The 18,524-nt window shown below is 41.7% G+C and overlaps 1 long non-coding RNA gene across 1 annotated transcript in view; it reads left to right on the forward strand.

Moving 5' to 3' along the window:
• The window catches only part of LOC135401506 (uncharacterized), a 182,121-nt gene that overhangs the window by 96,924 nt on the left and 66,673 nt on the right, over positions 1-18,524 (forward strand). The window lies entirely within an intron of this gene.

Raw genomic sequence — 18,524 nt, forward strand, 5'->3', positions numbered from 1 at the left:
GTCTAGCGCAGGAGTGACTTGTGCCATGATTTCTGGAACATGCACAAGGTCACATCGTATAAAAAATATAGCTTCCATTTTTACTGCAGAGGTGTATGCCATTATCCTGGCACTGAACTACATTCTTCAAGGTTGCATAAAATCAGCCATCATATACAGTGATTCTTTGAGCTCCATTAATGCCATTTGTAGCGGGCAGAAACAAAATAATTTCCTTGTAGAACGCGCCCAATCCTTGGTCAGCACTGCACAGAAGAGGGGTTATTCTGTTATCCTGTGCTGGGTGCCGAGCCACACTGGTATATTGGGTAATGAATTAGCAGACCAGGCTGCTGCAGCTGCAACTTCCAGTGATATTACCCCATTTGAAATCCCCATCCAAGATATCAGGTCAGCACTCAAGAAATCACTTTACGCTAAATGGCAGAGCTTCTGGGATACACAGACATGCAACAAACTCAACTTGATCAGACCTCACATTCAAAGTCATGGAGAGTACCTGGAAAATCGTATGTGTATTCTGTTACAATCAAGATTACGGATAGGTCATACATACGTTATACACAAGTTTTTACTTCACAGAGAGGAGCCGCCTCAATGCACGCATTATGGTGAGCTTCTTTCTGTTCTGCACATACTCATCACATGTCCATATCACGAAACTCATCGTCAGCGTCATTTTAAGGAGTTTTATACATATTTCTTACCTCTTCACTCAGCGCTATTGCTCGGTGATGAGGCTATCATCCCTTTTAGTCGAGTTTTCAATTTTTTAAAAGACATTGGAATTGTGAATCTTCTGTAGTTTTAGGCTTGCTTTTTATCAGTAGTTTCTCTCTCTTTTAAACATCGCACCTATTTTTAACAAGTCACATTTTAATCACAGTGTTGGCGCATTATGACCTGTGTTGTCGATGCGCCATTAAAACTCGAATCATCATCATCATCATCACGGTAAGCAATAACAACACCACCACCACCACCGTAACTGGAAGGCTGCCACTGAACTACAGGCGCTGGCAGGTGAGTTATTAGCAGTGGTCGCGGCCGCTAGCGACACAAATGCCGATGTATACCAATCACTGCGATATTGTGCGTGATGAATGACTGCCAAAAACGACGTCGGTCTTCATACAAAGTACGAAGGAGGATGTTCAAACAACTTTGCATAATCACTTCCAGGAACGGCCGCTATATGAATTCCGTCACGTTACGTTACGCCAGAGACACACAAAGTTCGTGTCGTCGACGACGTGCGACGTTTTTATTGCGATTCTGCGTGCATGATTTATGTTGGTGACGGACCATTATGCATCTTGATAGTTACACATTGTACCTATTTTCCGATACCCATTTAAATTGAACCCATTTAGCATACGTGTTCTTCAGCGATGCAACGCTTACGATATTCCGCATAATGGTTTCACTATAGTACAGGCTAGCCAACGAGTCCCGCCGTGGCAATCTCATCCATACCCTGACGAAGTTCAAGAAACAGGGCACATAACCTGTTGTGCTTCAGCAGGAGTTCGAGTCCATTAAATAAAGTGTTGGACAACACAGAGCTTTCCCTTACAAATGTTTTTAATTATTTTTGGTTGAAAGGTCAATGACTTTTGACATTAGAGCCATCAGAATTTCTGATGAATTTCGTGACAAATTTCTGATGAATTTATGTTTAAAATTGGCCGGTCTTTTCTGAAGCATACTTGACGAGTGAGTTTCTCATGGGTTTATGGTGCCTTTCTGGTAAGTTTTCAATGCTCTCCTAATTAGTATATAATAGCTTCTCAGTAATGTAGGAAACATGTCACAGCCAATCATAAACACACTGCAAATTGCTCACACAAAATGTGCCAAATGTAGGAACGATGACATGAGCTCAGAACTACTCACGAGACAGGATTGCGGTTGTGTACTATTTATTTGGTTGTATATACATGGCTGCTGTCGAGTTCTAGAACAGTACGTTAAAAAAAAAAACCGGCTGCATCCAGTATCCTGCAAAACAGAAGAGCACTGATATGTCGATTCATTATAGCAAGCGCTTTTGACACTCACAGGTTAGCATGGTGATCGTGTCATCCTTACGGTAGCGAGAAGTCTGCAACAGAAGTATATAATGCAAAACAAAAAGACCGTTTAGCATAACGAACTGAGTGCAAGCATGTCCTATATTACATGATGCAGCACTCTCATCTATTTCGAAGGAATGTTATACCTAGGGTAGAAATGTTTGAGAATTCAAATTTTTGACATCCAGTGTAAATCCTGAGTGTAATGGCTATGAACGCCAAGGTACTCACAAGACGTGGCGATGGTAGGTTGTACGTTAGGTGGCTGCTCTTCAGCAGTGCTTCAACAGTGCAAAAACTACACACGGAAGTATCCTGGAGAATAGAGGAACATTGACTGGTCAGTCCCCAGTGCATAGATTCACACATCACATATATTCCGGCAGTTTAGTTGTAAAAGGAATGCCATAACAACGGCTATGAACACAAAGGTACTCACAGGATAGGATATGGCTCCGCCATCTTCATTTGAGTTCTCGGGATACCATGGACGACAAACTGTCCTTGAGCTGTACAAGAGATGTGTCGAATTTGCCACAAACATAGCCTAAAAATTAGAAGGGCAGAGAGAAATCAGCACGATATCATTTCATTTGTTGTGAGCACCAATTTTGCCAAGCTGCACGTCGTATCTCTGATTGCATCGCAAACTTAAGTGCAGTACACTGGTAAGAAAAAAGAATTAAGCTGGAACACTGAAGCTACATGTTGAGAGAGAGTCTCCAGATGAATCAAACTTTTTCACCTTTCTAATGCAGCGTTCACACATTTAAAAAGTCTCAAGTAACGCATAGGGTGAACTGTAACCATCTGATAACGCTAGGTCAAAACTGGTTGAGACACAAATATGCTTGCGTACATAATCAGGTACCAGTCGCATGCATACCTAAAAGTGCATTCACCCGCACTGGATCCAACGCTTCTTTTGAAGTCCTCTGTTTGTTAGCGTTCGACCCTTTTCCAAACAGGAATTTGCCACGGAGCACTTCCTCGCGGAAGAGGTTCCTTAGGAGCTCTCTTGCAAATTTTGTCGCTGCGCCCCGACAGTGCGAATGCAGTGTGTCGAGTATCCGCTTCTCAACTAGTACGCCACCGCCTATGTCGGTCTGCACAACATGGTCAATACATCAGTTCTGTTTCGGGCATGCATATTACTTTCGCGTGTATGGACAAGTATCTATAAAGGTATATATGCTAAGTAGTACTACTGATTAACTCTACAGCCAGGAAATGACGTCAAACAGGAAATGACGTCATCAAGGACGTATGACGTCACTCCAGGCCGCAGCCGCTCCGCCCTCATATCAGTGAGGTCAGTGGATAAGATAGTTAATCAGTGACGTCACATAGTTAATCTTAGTGATATGATATCAATGATAAGATTAAGTAACAATAATGACGTCATGGTGTGTAGTCATCTTAATTTTAGCACAAGGACAGCACCTGCAAGTCCTGTTCGGTGGGCTTTGTTTTCTGTGTTTACGCTGAGACATTTGACTTACAGCAAGCGCTTTCACAACGAGTAGCTGTTTACCTGATTTGATGTTCTCGTGCTGAGATTAAGCCAGGATTGAGCTGTATTCGTTTTGCACATGCTTTTTGGTTCACGCCGATATGTTGCCTTTACACGGTTCTGTTTAAACATCTGCGAGGATTAGTTATCCATTTTTATGTTTCCTAGCCCTACGCATGCCAGGGGTCTCCAGCACATTTAACAACTAATATTCCTTAGTGTTCTTCCATGGCAGAACTGTTGTACGGCATACGTTGTTATGTTGGGCTTGTGCAGAACGCATCTGGCGGAGCTTCAACTCCTTCTACATCGACTGGTGCTGCTGAGTGTAATTGCAAGTCACGTCAGAAGCTCGAGAAGCTTCCACGCCGCATTGAAACTTTGGAGCAGCAGTTGCAAGTGGCCGAAAATAATTATGGTATCGTACTAAAATTTTGACATGACCGAGCAGCGGGTTGTGAATTGTACTATGGCCACTGTGATGCAATAGTACTGGGAGCGGTGTACAAAATTTAGGGCGATGATTCACTACAAAATACAGTTTGGGCTGTTGCATGGCAGTTAAACAACATTACTTCGAGATCAGTCCCTTTGCACAGCAGGCCATAATACTCCAGTCCACGTAGCAACAGCTTTTTCCATTTCATTTCATCATTACTACACTTGAGTTTATACACCTCTGTAATCCTCCCAGACTCATTGAAAATGGTACGGAACTTGAAAAAAATCACCCAAAGACTGGAGGCTATGAAGGAGGACAGAACCAGAGATCCTGAAAAGGTAGTTCTTTTCCATGTTTCTCAGTGCTGCCAATACCATGAACGATCTACTATCACATGCCACCATTAGGCCACACATATGAAAAGTTGTTAATTGTACCATTGGGGTCTTGGCATCGTAGCATAGTAGTACTACTGATTAACTCTACAGCCAGGAAATGACGTCAAACAGGAAATGACGTCACTCCAGGCCGCAGCCGCTCCGCCCTCATATCAGTGAGGTCAGTGGATAAGATAGTTAATCAGTGACGTCACATAGTTAATCTTAGTGATGTGACATCAATGATAAGATTAAGTAACAATAATGACGTCATGGTGAAACACACCAGGAATCGATCCTTTAGGTTGTCAGACGAGCATCTTAAGCCACTGGGCCACGGGCTCTACATGTTTACTTGCGTCGCTAATCAGGATAGAATTGTGTGGGGTGGAGACGTCGTTTGATTTCTTTTACGCCAGGTGGCGTCATGGGGAGTTGAGTTCGTTCATCTAGAGATGGCAGCACTTCCAGCAAATTTACCGCCGTTCAACAGATGGCGCTACCTGCGCCCCCAAATTTTATCTGACATTTTAAACAGATGGCGAATTCACTTTTGCCTCAACAGATGAAGCTATGACGAATTTAAAAAATTCCCGCCATTAGTCCATTAGACTCCTCACGACGATTTTGTTCAAAAAAAAAATTACGAAGCATTTCTACGTCAGTTTACTGTCAAACGGCTCGAGTGATGTATTTCTTAGTAACACAAGGAGCAAGTTTAGAATGAAACTCGCTCACTCAGTGCAATTAGATCGAAAGTGGCAGGTTGCTCTGACTGAGATGAATATTCCATTTGCAATTAACAATAACACGAGGAGAGCCCCTCCTCGATACTGTAAGCATGAGAGAGCAAGCAAAATGTGGGAGAAAACATTATTGTAAATTTTTCTCCATCCCTAACGAAACAGTAAAAATAACGAGTATAAAAAAGAACAAATTCATTCGCTTTTTCATGACTTATTTTTATTATAACAGTTAGATCACAGTTATCTTTCAAGTCTATAGTCATTTCAAAGAATGAGCAAGGCATAGTGCTACTCTAGGTTACAAAACAGTTGAGCTTCGTTGACATTTGGATTTTCATACTCTAATTCACTGTGTTATGCAAAGTAAGTAACGGACATATTGTAAGTCAATTACACACATGTCTCGCTGTGGGGATAAATATTCCTTCTATTGACGTTACATGACACAGTCAACCTAACACAGCATCGAATCGACATTTAAATTAAGTCGATCCACATACCGTCTGAGGACGACGATGAGGCAATGTTGATTTTGTGTTGGTGATATCTAAAGCGAACAGAAAGTCCAACAGATCACTGGTCTCTTTGCGGAGATTTTCCGACAAAAGGAGGTCATCACACTCAAGTCTTGACTGATGAAGTTGTAGGACAACTTTCCCGTTGCATGAGAGAGTCTTAGAAAGGCTGTCTCGCTCCGATGAGGAGCAAAGTCGCTCTACACATGATGCCGACGAGCCGCTGAAGTTTCTACAGTGAGCCAGACGGTATGGGGAAGTGACGGAGACAATCATGAACCGTTCGTACTGCATTTCCGTGAATGCTACAATGAACTCGCATACAGCAGCCTCAGATGATTACGCTCGAAGACGACAGAGTCCACTCGTACATCAACTGTCTGACCTGGCTTCTGTACCATGGAGTTGAAGACGGCTGGATGCTATGAACATTGAGTAAAGCTCAGTCTCACCAGAGAGGGGCTCGCAGTGACGGCGAAAACATAAGGATTTGACAGGCAGGCCACATGACTGCCCCCCCCCCCCATCTCTGGATTCGACGCTGTGCTAGGAGTTCTGTTGAATGTTTCAGCCATCTTTATGTCAAGGTTTTCTTTCCCATACTTTTATTGACAACTTCCACGTGACAACAGCGTGCCTTGTAGACGTCATAGACACTAATCACCTCTTTCCGCAAACTCATCGCTAGCCTAATCTCACTTCGTTCCGCTTGACAACTTTTGCGCATTCGACATCGTGTTACATCTTTTCCTTCCACGTGATCGCTCCATGCATATGGCTTCGTGTTACATCGTTGCAGTCAACATCCTCGTTACTCACGGTCCGCAAACTCTTCGTTAACCTTTTTTTTCTTTTTTCCTTTGCAAAGTAGAGCGTGGGTAGCACTTTCGAAATCTGCTTTCGCAAAGGAAGAGATCCAGCGTCGTCTGCTTTTCATCACTTTTCCGAAGAGAGGCGAGCATGGAATGATAGCGACACATGTTAAGAACTGAAAAAAAAAAAAAAACAAGTTGAAACGAAATAGTAATGTCTTCAAAGAGTGTTTGATTATTATGTACATATTTCTACTCACTTAAAAACAAAATAAAATAAACTAGTGATTCTCCGATTAAATCTTTTTATTGAGATACTTTAACAACAATACAACAGCCCTCCTCGACAGCGTAATTCCATATCCAGAATGATGTTGGCCATGTGTTCGACCGAGTGTGTATACATTTTGTGGGCAGCGGTGAACTTTTAGCTCCCGATCCTCACACAAACAACATACTTCTACACATTCCTGATCGTAAAAGCTATGACTGACATTCACCAATCTCAAGCACATCTGTAGCTGTTGTGTTTCATTGTGTGTGAGAGTAACTCCATAGCGTGTTGGAAGACCAGTCTTGTCCCAAAGTCGTAACGCCAGCAGTGATGCATTAGGAGGACACGTATAGGCATAAACGTATTCTTCCAGCTCAACTTCTTTGCTACAGTTACCTTGTCGAAGTGAAGATGATGCTTCGTTAACTCAAAAGTTACTATGACGAGAAAGAATATGTGACACAGAAGACAAAATAGAAAACACACCCTATCCATTTCGCTCTTTTATGATGAAGTGAGAAAGTCTTAGTATTGAGGATGAATTTATTTCTTATTGACGATACATATTTCTTATTCACAAACAAGTCGATTTTTCAAAAGGTCCAGAGTAAATAAAGTTATGTACTTGGCAGTTGAATGGAATCCATGCTTCATGGCAGTGTCGATAAAACACAGACTCTTTGTAGCAAGTTGCATGGCATCGAAACGAGTCGAATAGTCAAATAGCTCACTCATTTGCCGTGACCATTCGGTTAGTAAAACGAAGGATGAACTTGTTAAAAACGAATCGTCTGTATGAAGCATGGAATACATTTCCTTTGCAGTTTCCCAAATGACTTGATTTGGAGGATTATTCGGTAGAGCTCGAAACAGCACAATGTTCGTCACAATTTGAAAAGCTTCCGCTAATGGTGTCCTCTTGACCGTTGTTAACCCACAATTTGATAGCTGCTTCCAAGAGGTATGTTTCTCATTACATGGCAGATGAAGTTGAAATATGTGGGACCTCCTATTCCATTTACCGCATTCATCTTCTCCTTTTTCCGATTGCTCTGTTTCATCGTCTGTGGACCATGAATCGCCAGGCTGGGTTTCAATGTCGGACCATGCTGTACTGGTCATTTTTTTTTTCAACCGAGGTAATTTTCTGCTATCGACTTCTTGTCCGCAGTTCCACTGAATCTAACTAAATACTGGAGCTTTCCATTTCTAACTCGTCTTTTTATAATCTTTTCTACTTTCGGTACTTCTCTCACTCTTACCATTTCACTCTCGTAGAAACTACCAATGATATCTTCATTGTTAAGGTCACGCAGTAGGTATGTATTAGGATAACCTATTTTGATTGCTCTCACCGAAAAAATCTCTTTCGTAAATGACTGTAAATATCTCTTTGTTAACTGGTGTCTATATTTGGCAATTCTAACGAGATTACCAAGATGTAACGTGGTATCTTTGGGGCTTCAGTTGGGGTGGGATAAAGTCTTTCTCGGAAAATGTGCTCGTTTTCTTTGGTTACATCCACAGGTCTCGCAGAGAGAGTCCTGTGCACTCGATTGTTGTACGCTTTGATTACTTGAGGTAGAATCTTCACATAACGTTTATGACCCTGATAGGTAAAGATACGGTAAAGTGTAGACACAATACTTCGCTGACATCTCTCAACGATCGCACATTTATAAATAGACATAGAGTGATATAACGTTATGCCTTTTCTTTTCAAGAACTCTCGCACTACCTTGTTCGTAAACTCTGTTCCTCGATCACTATGTATCAGCCGTGGAGTACTGATCCTCTTAAATGCAACTTTAAATGCTCGAAGAATCTCAGGAGATTTTTTATTGCGAATGGGTACAACAGCGAGGAGCCGGGAAAAAGCATCTATACAGAAGAACAAATAGCGAAAACCTATCATTTTGCCCTTTTAGAGACTGCATGTCCTTTAGGTCGATTTGGAACATTTCCTGCTTTCCGAGTGCAATTATTTTCCGAAAGGTCTTGGGTCGCTTGTACTCCTTATGTAAGCTGTAAACATCACTTGTCTCCAGATATTTAGCAACTCTGCCCTTCTTTTCACCGATGGCTTGAGCGAGTCTCTGCACTCCACCAAAACTGCCGGCATGTTCTGGGTCGTAATAGGCGGCCATTAGTGCTTTCTTCTGCTGCGAACTCGAAGAGCGTCAAGGGATAGATAGGCATTTATTGTAGCTGACACGTCTCCTCTCATCCAGGAAGGTTGTCTGTTGTGAAGTTCATACTTCAGCAATTCGACAATGGACGAGTGTGGCACTACCTTCCCGTGACATATAACTCTTCCATACTCGTCGTAAGCTAGAACAGTTGTTATCAGTTTGAGTATTGCTAATACCTTTTTATGATGCCGTGGAGGGAAGTGCGACAATATGGTTTCATCTTGAAAGTAGTCTTTCTGTTCCTCCTGCACAGGCTTTAATATGGGCTCCATGTTAGGTTTCGGCGGGCACGCTTTGCAGCACGTGTGATTGCTGGCGAGGCACCTTCAGGTGTGCTTGCTTCACTTGTAACAGGCGAGGCTCGACTGCTCGATGCTCCCGTTACTCTGTGTTTTTTTAAACGATTTGGATGCACAATAAGTGTTGGTAGATTCAGTTTGACCAATAGCGGCAAGATGCGATCGAAGTAAGGAGGAGTTGGAACATTTCTCGCTCTTGAGACAAGATAATAAACGAGATCGATTATATTACTATTCTCCAACGTTTGACCTTCAACGATTACTTCGAAGGTTTGCGCATTCCAGGAGATTGTTGGTTGTAGAAGTTGCAGAAGTTGGTTTGCTCTGACCTTATAACCACTACTCATAAAACCAACAATTGTGTCACTTTTCTCCCCCTCCTCGGTCTGTGTTCCTTCTTCTCGCGATCCGGAAGTGTTTCGCTTGTATGTTGTTTTGCAGCTCTACTTGAATGTAGCAAAGAGTGAAGATACTGAATTATCTCTTTTGCCTTGATGTCATCCGGTTCATCTTTCTTCAATATATTTGGGATGTGATCTTCTCGGTAAGGTACAAGTTCGTATTTCTGCATCGATTATACTCCGATTGCTTTTGCAATCGCTCTTCCACCCAATGAGGAGATGAGACCCAACAAAGGTGGTAATAGAAACTGCAGAAAACCACCTGATTGTTGCAAGACCTTTCAGCTTTCTTGACCCCCGTTGCGTCTCGTTTTGCCAAAATGCGAATTGATGCTGCGTAAGGTTTTAATTGCTTTCTTACTCTCGGAGTTACTGTGACGTTTCCTTCACAAAGGTTCATACAAATTTCTCTGACCGTATTCAACTGATCCTTTGTAGCATGCTCCAAAAGATAATAACGTTGCTCGGGTGACGTAGTTTCTGCGAGCAAGTGAAGAAAATGAATATTCTTCTTTACACGTTTCATGTTTTATATACTATTTGGTGATGATCGTCGGGAAATATGTTCGTCCACACTCGATAGTGGTCTGAACAATTTTGAGACAAGTCAATTACGATGTATGAATACGGTTTCTTACAAGCATCCTTATATATGCTTGTCAATAAGTCGCTTTTGTTCCGTCCAAACAATTGTCGTGAAAGTATTTGTAATTGATCCACAGTTCGAGCAGAACGACATAGAATTAGAGCACTGCTATTGAACTGAATGCATCTATACAGAGGATCATTAACAAATAAATATTGAGTAATGAAGATGGCCGAACAGTTGAGATGGTGGCATCCAGCTACATAGAAGTTACAGATTTCTTTTAGCCTTTTCTTGTCAGCCAAGCAATCGTCAAATATGATTAAAGAATTTCTAACATCCTCCAGGTTAGTGGGAATATCTTGACTGAAAGTTACCTCGGGAAAATCGTCAAAAATAGGTTGCTTGTACAAGTATATGTATAGTATACGATCGAAAGGTTTATCGAAGACAGTGGCTCTATGCTTGATCAAACGTGTAACGAGTGTCGTCTTTCCACTTTGACTTTGTCCAGATATAGTCATTGAGACAGGAGTGATAAACCTATAAGGTCTAACCTCAGTCATCTCTTCCAAGTAAATGAAGACTGGTATAAATAGCACATTACATAAGACTTTTACTCTTTTTTTTTTCAAGCATGTGTGTTTTTTTATGAAAATGATAAATGGCAAACAACACTTAACCTTTATGCACTCCTTTAGTTTGTCAATGTTGGATATGGGAGCTGAGAAACTCATATCTGTATATCTTGTGCAGCAAGTCAGTGTAGAATTCTCAAGTTCTAGCACTTTCAGTTTGTGCAAACACGCAATATGAGTCTGTGACTGTATCTTTTTTTTTCGGAACAAGTCTGTTCTAGACGTTTTTTTTTTCTTACTTTTTCCTTTTCAAACTTGTCTAGACATGTGATGAGCACGTGATTGGTTACGTCAGAGAAGGTAACCAACAAAGTCAAACATGTCTATGCATGCACTGTTCGCAAAGCGCTATATAAGACTGCCCTCCATGACGATTCTTCGCACAGATCCTCACAGGAGGAAGGGTACGTTACACTTTTTTCCTTTCGCTCCGATATGTGGGAAAGTGTGCTTATATTTATTCTTATTTTCAGCTTCACTCTGTGTGTAGAAAAGAATAAGTGAGCCAGAGTGAGAAGTCACCACAAGAGAAGGTATGACATCTATTTTGGATAAGCTCGATAAACTCAAGAAACCTGGAGATGGAGATATTCAGAAAATGAGTACCCTACCGAAGAATGAAAAGCTGGAGGTCTTGGATTTGCGAAAGATTGACACGGTGTACGGCGAAGCGGTCTATATAGAAGTGTTGATGGAGAACGACAAACGTGTAAAGTTCTACCTTCCTAGTCGCTTTAAGCGTTTGACAGAGGATGATCTAGAGGAGATGAGACAACTGCCAAATCTTAAAATTGAGAAAAAGGAGAGATTCAAAGATGGCAAGAGAGTTGCCTCGCCCGACATTCTATTCACTCATGGGAAGAAAAAGTGATGATACATCGACATATCGGCAGCTCCTATCCTGAGACACTTCTCTCCACATCATGGTGACCTGTCACTTATGTCCTCAACATGAACGTCAGTACTATGCAACAATAGAGGGGCTCCAAATTCATCTGGCAAACGTTCACGAACTCCAGACACCCTGCATACCATTTTGTGAGAGTCTCTGCACACTACAGAACTACACGAAACGCTTCGAGTTGCATCTACATGACAGAGACGAGGCGGGGCATGAAGTGACAACGTTTTTTCATGAGTATGAACACTATCTTGCTAATGTATTGCGTCACTTTGGATTCCCACTGCGCTACTTCACATTTCTTAAAGTAGAACTTGGGCGACATACGCCCGATGAGGAGTTACGACTTGAGATTCATTTTGTACCTTCTAAAGTGAGAACTGTTTGGTCAGAGAGAGATGTACTGCCTTCGATTGCGCAGTCGAGTAGTGAGATAGCACAAACATTAGAAAACTTAGAAATTCAAGGCTCCGGTTTTTTTCTCTTTCGCATTCTTGCTTGTATTCTAAACATTGGACGTTTGGCTCCTCAACTAATTGGATGTTCCCAATTTGAGTTACCGAGTGAATTGAAATGAAAGTATCGTTCCCTGTTGAATGTGGATTACGGACTACATGAAGATGAAGAGAACATGTGTTTTGCCTTCTCCGTGATTGCTGGACTACATCCTGCCTCGCATCACAGGCGGAGGGCATCTTCCTACAGACCATACATAACACAGTATGTATTTCCTGATACATTTCCCGTAGCTTTCCCAAAAGATGTAGAGATATTTGAGAAACGTAATGAAATTAGCATTAATGTGTACGCGTACGAAAAGGAAGAAAACTACATTTACCCCATCAAAGTTGTTGATGAGGAGCGTCAGAAACATGTGGACTTGTTACCAGTTGACTCTCATTTTGTGCTCATCGCAAATTTTAATGGATTGTTTGTTCCACGTGGACAATTTCATTGTAAAAGATGTACAATGGGCTTCTGCTCAGAGGGAAGTCTGAAGTGTCATTTAAGTATGTGTAAGCAACAGAAAGTAGCCAAGACCATTTACCCAAAGAAGGGAGAGACATTAGCATTTGCAGGGGAACAACTCATGTCGGACGTTCCCTTCTACTGTGTGTATGACTTTGAAAGTGTGCTGTCACCGTGTCTGGATTCAGGAAATGTGTATGAAGATCACATCCCCTCTTCATTTTGTCTGTTAGTGATACGCGCATCCGACTCATATGTCCTCCAAAAGCATCTGTATCGTGGACCTAATTGTGTCACTGTCTTTATGGAGCTACTGCACAGACTCCATGACGACATTTTGGAATGGATACGTACAATTGCCCCTCTAGAAATGACCGCAGAAAACGAGCAGCAGCATGCCACAGCAAGTCACTGCAACGTTTGCCAGGAATCTTTTGCAAAGAAGCAAAAAGTTCGTGACCATGACCATGTAAGTGGAAAATTTCGACAAACTTTGTGTAACACCTGTAACTTAAAACTGAGAGTGCCTCCTAAGATTCCAATCATTGCACACAATGCCAACTATGACTTGAGTTTTCTTTTGTCTCACTTGCATTTGCTTAAGAAAGTAGACATAAAGGTGATTGCCAGTAGCTCCCAAAACTTCAAGGCTATAGACGTTGGCTCTTATCGATTCCTAGATAGTTTAAACTTCCTGAATGCAAGTCTCGAAACATTAGTGAAAAATCTACGTGAGAAAGGTGAAGACAACTTTCGTTGTCTTCGTCAATTTTTTCCAAATGAAGAACACTTTCAACTAGTTGTTCGCAAAGGGGTGTTTTGTTACAATTTTGTCACCACTTTTGAAGCCTACAATGAGCTTTCTCTACCTCCTCGGGATCAATTCTTCAACACTTTGAATGGGACAGAAGTAAGTGAAGAAGATTATTGTCATGCACAGAGGGTCTTTGAAAAATTTCAACTCCGTAATCTGGGAGAGTATTCAGACCTATATTTACTCACAGACGCACTGCTTTTAGCAGACGTGTTTCAGGGCTTTCGTAAGTGGACACTTGACTTTCACAAGATTGAACCTTTTCACTTTGTGTCTCTGCCCGAATTAAGCATGTCTTGCGCCCTAAAAATGAGTAAGGTAGAGCTAGAGTTGATTCACGACCCTGACGCGTACCTGCTGATTGAAAATGGCATACGAGGAGGTATTACACAGTGTTCGCTGAGGAAAGCGACTGCAAATGTACCAGGAACAGAGCAGTTTGACCCCAAAAGCCCGAGTAGCTTGATCCACTACATAGACGTTAATGGGCTTTACGGTTCAGTAATGAGAGAACCACTACCTTACGGAGGTTTCGAGTGGCTCACAGAGGATGAAATCACGAACTTGGATATAACACACCTCCCAGATGACGCACCTATGGGTTACTTCCTCGAGGTAGATCTAGCATATGACAAAGAAATCCACCAACGTCACAGAGATCTGCCAGTTGCCCCCGAGAAAATGTCAGTTCCCTATGATCTGCTGTCAGAGTATCAAAAGGAATTGATGAAGAAGTTTCACCTTCCTGAGAAAGCTACTGATGCAAAATTACTGTTGACATTATTCGACAAAGAGAGATATTTTCTACACTATCGCAATCTGCAGTTGTATATGCATTTGGGCTTGCGTCTCACCAAAGTTCACAGGGTTCTAAAGTTCAATCAAAAGCCCTTTCTCCGATCCTATGTGGACTTCAATCACGATCTTCGAAAACGAGCTACGAATGCCTTAGAAAGCTCCCAAGCTAAGATTGCAATTAATAGCGTGTACGGACGTTCGTGTATGCAGGTTAGAAAGTTTGTAAACTGTCGTCTCACAGTAACCGACGAACAAGTGCTCAGACTCCTACGCAAACCAAACCTAAAGGAGTTCCGACCGCTGAGCTCTCATGTTATCCTCTTCGAATTCTCTCAATCTGTGCTCCGCATGAGACAGCCACTGTACCTAGGATTCGCGATACTGGAACTGTCCAAGCTGAAGATGTTTGATTTTTACCACAACCACCTTCTTCGTGTAGCTCCAGATACTAGACTGTTGTATATGGACACAGATTCCTTCATCATAAAGTTGAGTGAAGAGAAAGCGCTTCTCGAACTAGCTGACAAGCATCTGGATAACTCTAGCGATGACCCCAATCATCCGTTATATTCCGCGAAAAATAAGATGGTACTGGGAATGTTTAAAAACGAGATGCCTCGTGATCACATTCTCGGTTTCTGTTGTCTAAAACCAAAACTGTACGCTCTCGAACTGAGTAGCAAAAAGCAGTACAACCGTGCGAAAGGTGTGAAACATTCTGAAGCACAGAAGCTTCTTTATTCCCTGTACACCGACGCTCTTGAGTATGGCAGAATACACTCTATTAAACAGAACCTGATCGTGCACAAAGACAATGTAAACAAAAGTGTCTCAGTGACAAAGATTGCTCTCAACCCTTTGGATACAAAGCGTTACATTTGTGCAGATGGAATTGAAACGTTCCCTTTTGGTTTTCACACCTAATCATATGTATGCATCGGACAAGTGTAAACAAAGATGGAAGCATCAGGATGGTAAATGATGGAAAAGCCACTTACCATCAATATAGATGTTGCCCTTTCTTTATTCTTGTGTTTTTTTCTAACAAGTGTTTAACACTAAAGGAGTGTTGATTGTACATATCTTCATTTGACTTATTCAGTGCACCTTTTTTCCTAAGTTTTTTTATGTGAATGAGAGAGTTGTCACTTCCTTAAATAATGAAACTTTTTCAAAGTGTTTGCAAAAAAAGTGGAGTATGTACTTTGCAAAACAGCTTGTTTCAGTTCTCTTGTTTTCAAAGTGATGATGAAATTGTGACTGTATAATACTTTTCGCCATTTTTGTGAGCTGTCTGATGTAATGTATCCTACTTTTCTTGCTAAGATGACTAAATAAAGGCTCTTTTCTTTTCAAAAACAAATTTATTCACTTTTAGAGTACACTACAACATGACATGTTATCTGTTTTTCGTGGTATCTGTTTATGCACAAGTATTGCTATCAACCTATCATTGAGTTTAAAGTTGGTGTGTGAGAACCTCCGAGTACACTCTTCAAGTAGAAACCCACAGCAGAGAAGACTACCTACATAGAGACAATAAAGTCCACATGTGGCTGAGCCGTATCCCTGAAGTCGTTTCCTGTTGTAGTGAAATGAAGATGCTGGGTGTATGAATTTGTAGAACTCCTTGTATAGTGGTCGCATTCCGTAGCTATTGAAATAAGAAATGCTCCTATCGTTAGAGATATGGAATAGAGTCCAGTGTTCTCCCGGGGAAGATCTTGGAGCTGTATTCACCACATAAAGACCCGGTCCAGCTTTTTGCAATGCAATTTCATCGCGAGTGAAAGTTCCACGAAAGCATGTCCTTGTGCAATGGTTCCGAGCAAAAGCTGCATAAAATTCCCATTCTTCCATTTTGATTCGTTTATACGAATTTAACGCGTCTGTCTTTGTTTATTTCCAGAACATGAGGTGTCTCGGAAACAAAGAGCACCGTGACAGCTTCTGTAAGGTTAGCAGCAAATGTCAATGTGAGACGAACATTAGCTTGAAGCACTGGACTTAGTGACTGCAGTTCCACATCCGGTGTGAGGTGATAATAAAGCATAAATGTCTCTTTTGCATATGCAGCCGGAGCTAGAGGTATATCCTTGCTCTTAAGTTTGTGAAGCAAATTCATGTATCCCTTTGCATAGATGTCTCGTTGAAAGTCGAAGTCGTCGGTGTAGTGTTGACCGCCAACGTCGAGCACTGCTCTTTTGAGTTTAAAATTTTCAAGCTTAAAAGGGTTCCGTTCTCTATGACCCTGATATGCTTCACTCTTGACCATCAATACGGTCAACTTAGAAGGAACTCGTTCACTATAGAGATCATCAAATATCACCTGAGATTGGTTTGGAGCGATTGTCCTATACTTAATCTCTAAACCTCGAAGAAGGTACGTGGCGGGTGTCGTTTGAAGTCTTCTTTCAATGCCAACGAGTACGCTTGGAGAAACCTGCACACGTCGGAGGTAGAGCACAATTCGAGAAAACTCTATTGTATGCTTTTCAGTCTCGCTGGGACCAGAGAGGAGTCTAAATTCGTCAGTGCATTGTCTTAGCACCACTCGTATATCGGTGTTATTAAGGACAAATTTTTCTTGCTGACAGATGTCGCTAAACATAGGAGAATAAAGATCACAGAGAGTTGATCCTTTGGTGCGTTTATAGCGTGCGAAAAGTCCTTTTGCTTCGTTGGGGATAGCAAAATTTTCAGATTCTCCCACTGGATCTGGTTCGTAAAGCATTGCAGACAAGGTGTGAGTTTGAGTAACATTGTTTGCATTTGTAACAATGTCCAAGTAAGAACGATAGGCATAATGTTCGAAATTAGATACCAGAGTCGAATTAAGATAAATGTGGACATGATGAAAGAGAGAAGATGCAAATGCTTGTACAGGAATAACGTTGTCATTTGTCACTGTACTGCCAGTTGTAGTCAATGCTGCGTCTCCATTTTTACGCACAACTCTACATTGAATGTGTAAGAAACTCGACTGGAGATCAAAGAAGCCGCCACCGAGACCTGGAACATTATATTCAATCACACCGCTCGAGGTAGGTGCAGAAATTGGGAAAAACTCCACATATTCTGACTTCTCCAGAGAAAAGTTTGTCGGTAGAACAGAAAACAGGTCCAACTGATTCGTTGTGCAGAAGCAAGAATTTTTATGTACTAAGGCGATGGTAGACATCTTTTTTTTCTTCAGGTGAAAAAGTCAACCTTTCTTCGTTTCTTCGTTGGTTTTACTGATCGATCAATTCTGTTGCCCTTGCCTATTTTACTTTTCCTACCCTTCCCTCTGAGTCTATGCAGCAACTCGTCACGAGTTGAATGGATGGTGCGACCAACCCCTTTCCTTAGTGCCTCCTCCAAACGTTGTTCCCTGTTTCACTTCCTCCGCTATGTGACGTCCTGTGTCAAGAAGTTTCCGACCTACATAGGGCGCTACTTGTTTAGTCAGTATAGGTATAAACCGCTGCACCAACTCAGAAAAAAAACAAGATCCAACTTGATAAAGAGGAGCTGAGTAATGTGGCAATGGTTGATCTCGTTTACCGCTGCCGAAATGCGATATACAACAGGGTGTCTGAGTTATATGCATTTTCGAAAATGTAATGTTACTCCCACACGACCAGAACCAGCAATGAAGGGAATGAAATCACCTATCTCGTTTGCCAGTTCGATTTGAATGCTAGTCAGCTCCTTGACAGTCACATATTTATAGTAAAGATTTGTGAAAGAGTAGGACATAACCTCATTCTGACTCTGCAGTCTAAATGGGAGAAGTCGAAGAAGGGGTGCGGTTATATCACCTACAGCTTCACTTTCGATGATATCGCTGTAAACGAAAATGTAATTTTGCGCTGGGAAGAGGCAGACATCACGCTGAGCAACTGTGAAACTGGAGAAGGTTGTTCGTTTTCCAAATCCAAGCATCAGAGCTAAATATGGGTGAAATGTAACGTAACCCTCATTGCGACGTTCCAGTTGACAAACTCCATTATAGGGATTGTAAAATATGAGACGAGCATCTTCTGGTAGGTGTAAGTTTGCTCGATATGTGTGATTTATCGCATCGGCGAGGTCCTTCCCTGACTCATAATACCCTTCTGGAACTTCGTATTTGGTTGTACGTGAACGATACGTGATTAGGGTGACTTTCTCTTCAGTGTCCACCTGAT

Source organism: Ornithodoros turicata, chromosome 1, assembly GCF_037126465.1.
Source record: "Ornithodoros turicata isolate Travis chromosome 1, ASM3712646v1, whole genome shotgun sequence".
Lineage (NCBI taxonomy): Eukaryota > Metazoa > Arthropoda > Arachnida > Ixodida > Argasidae > Ornithodoros > Ornithodoros turicata.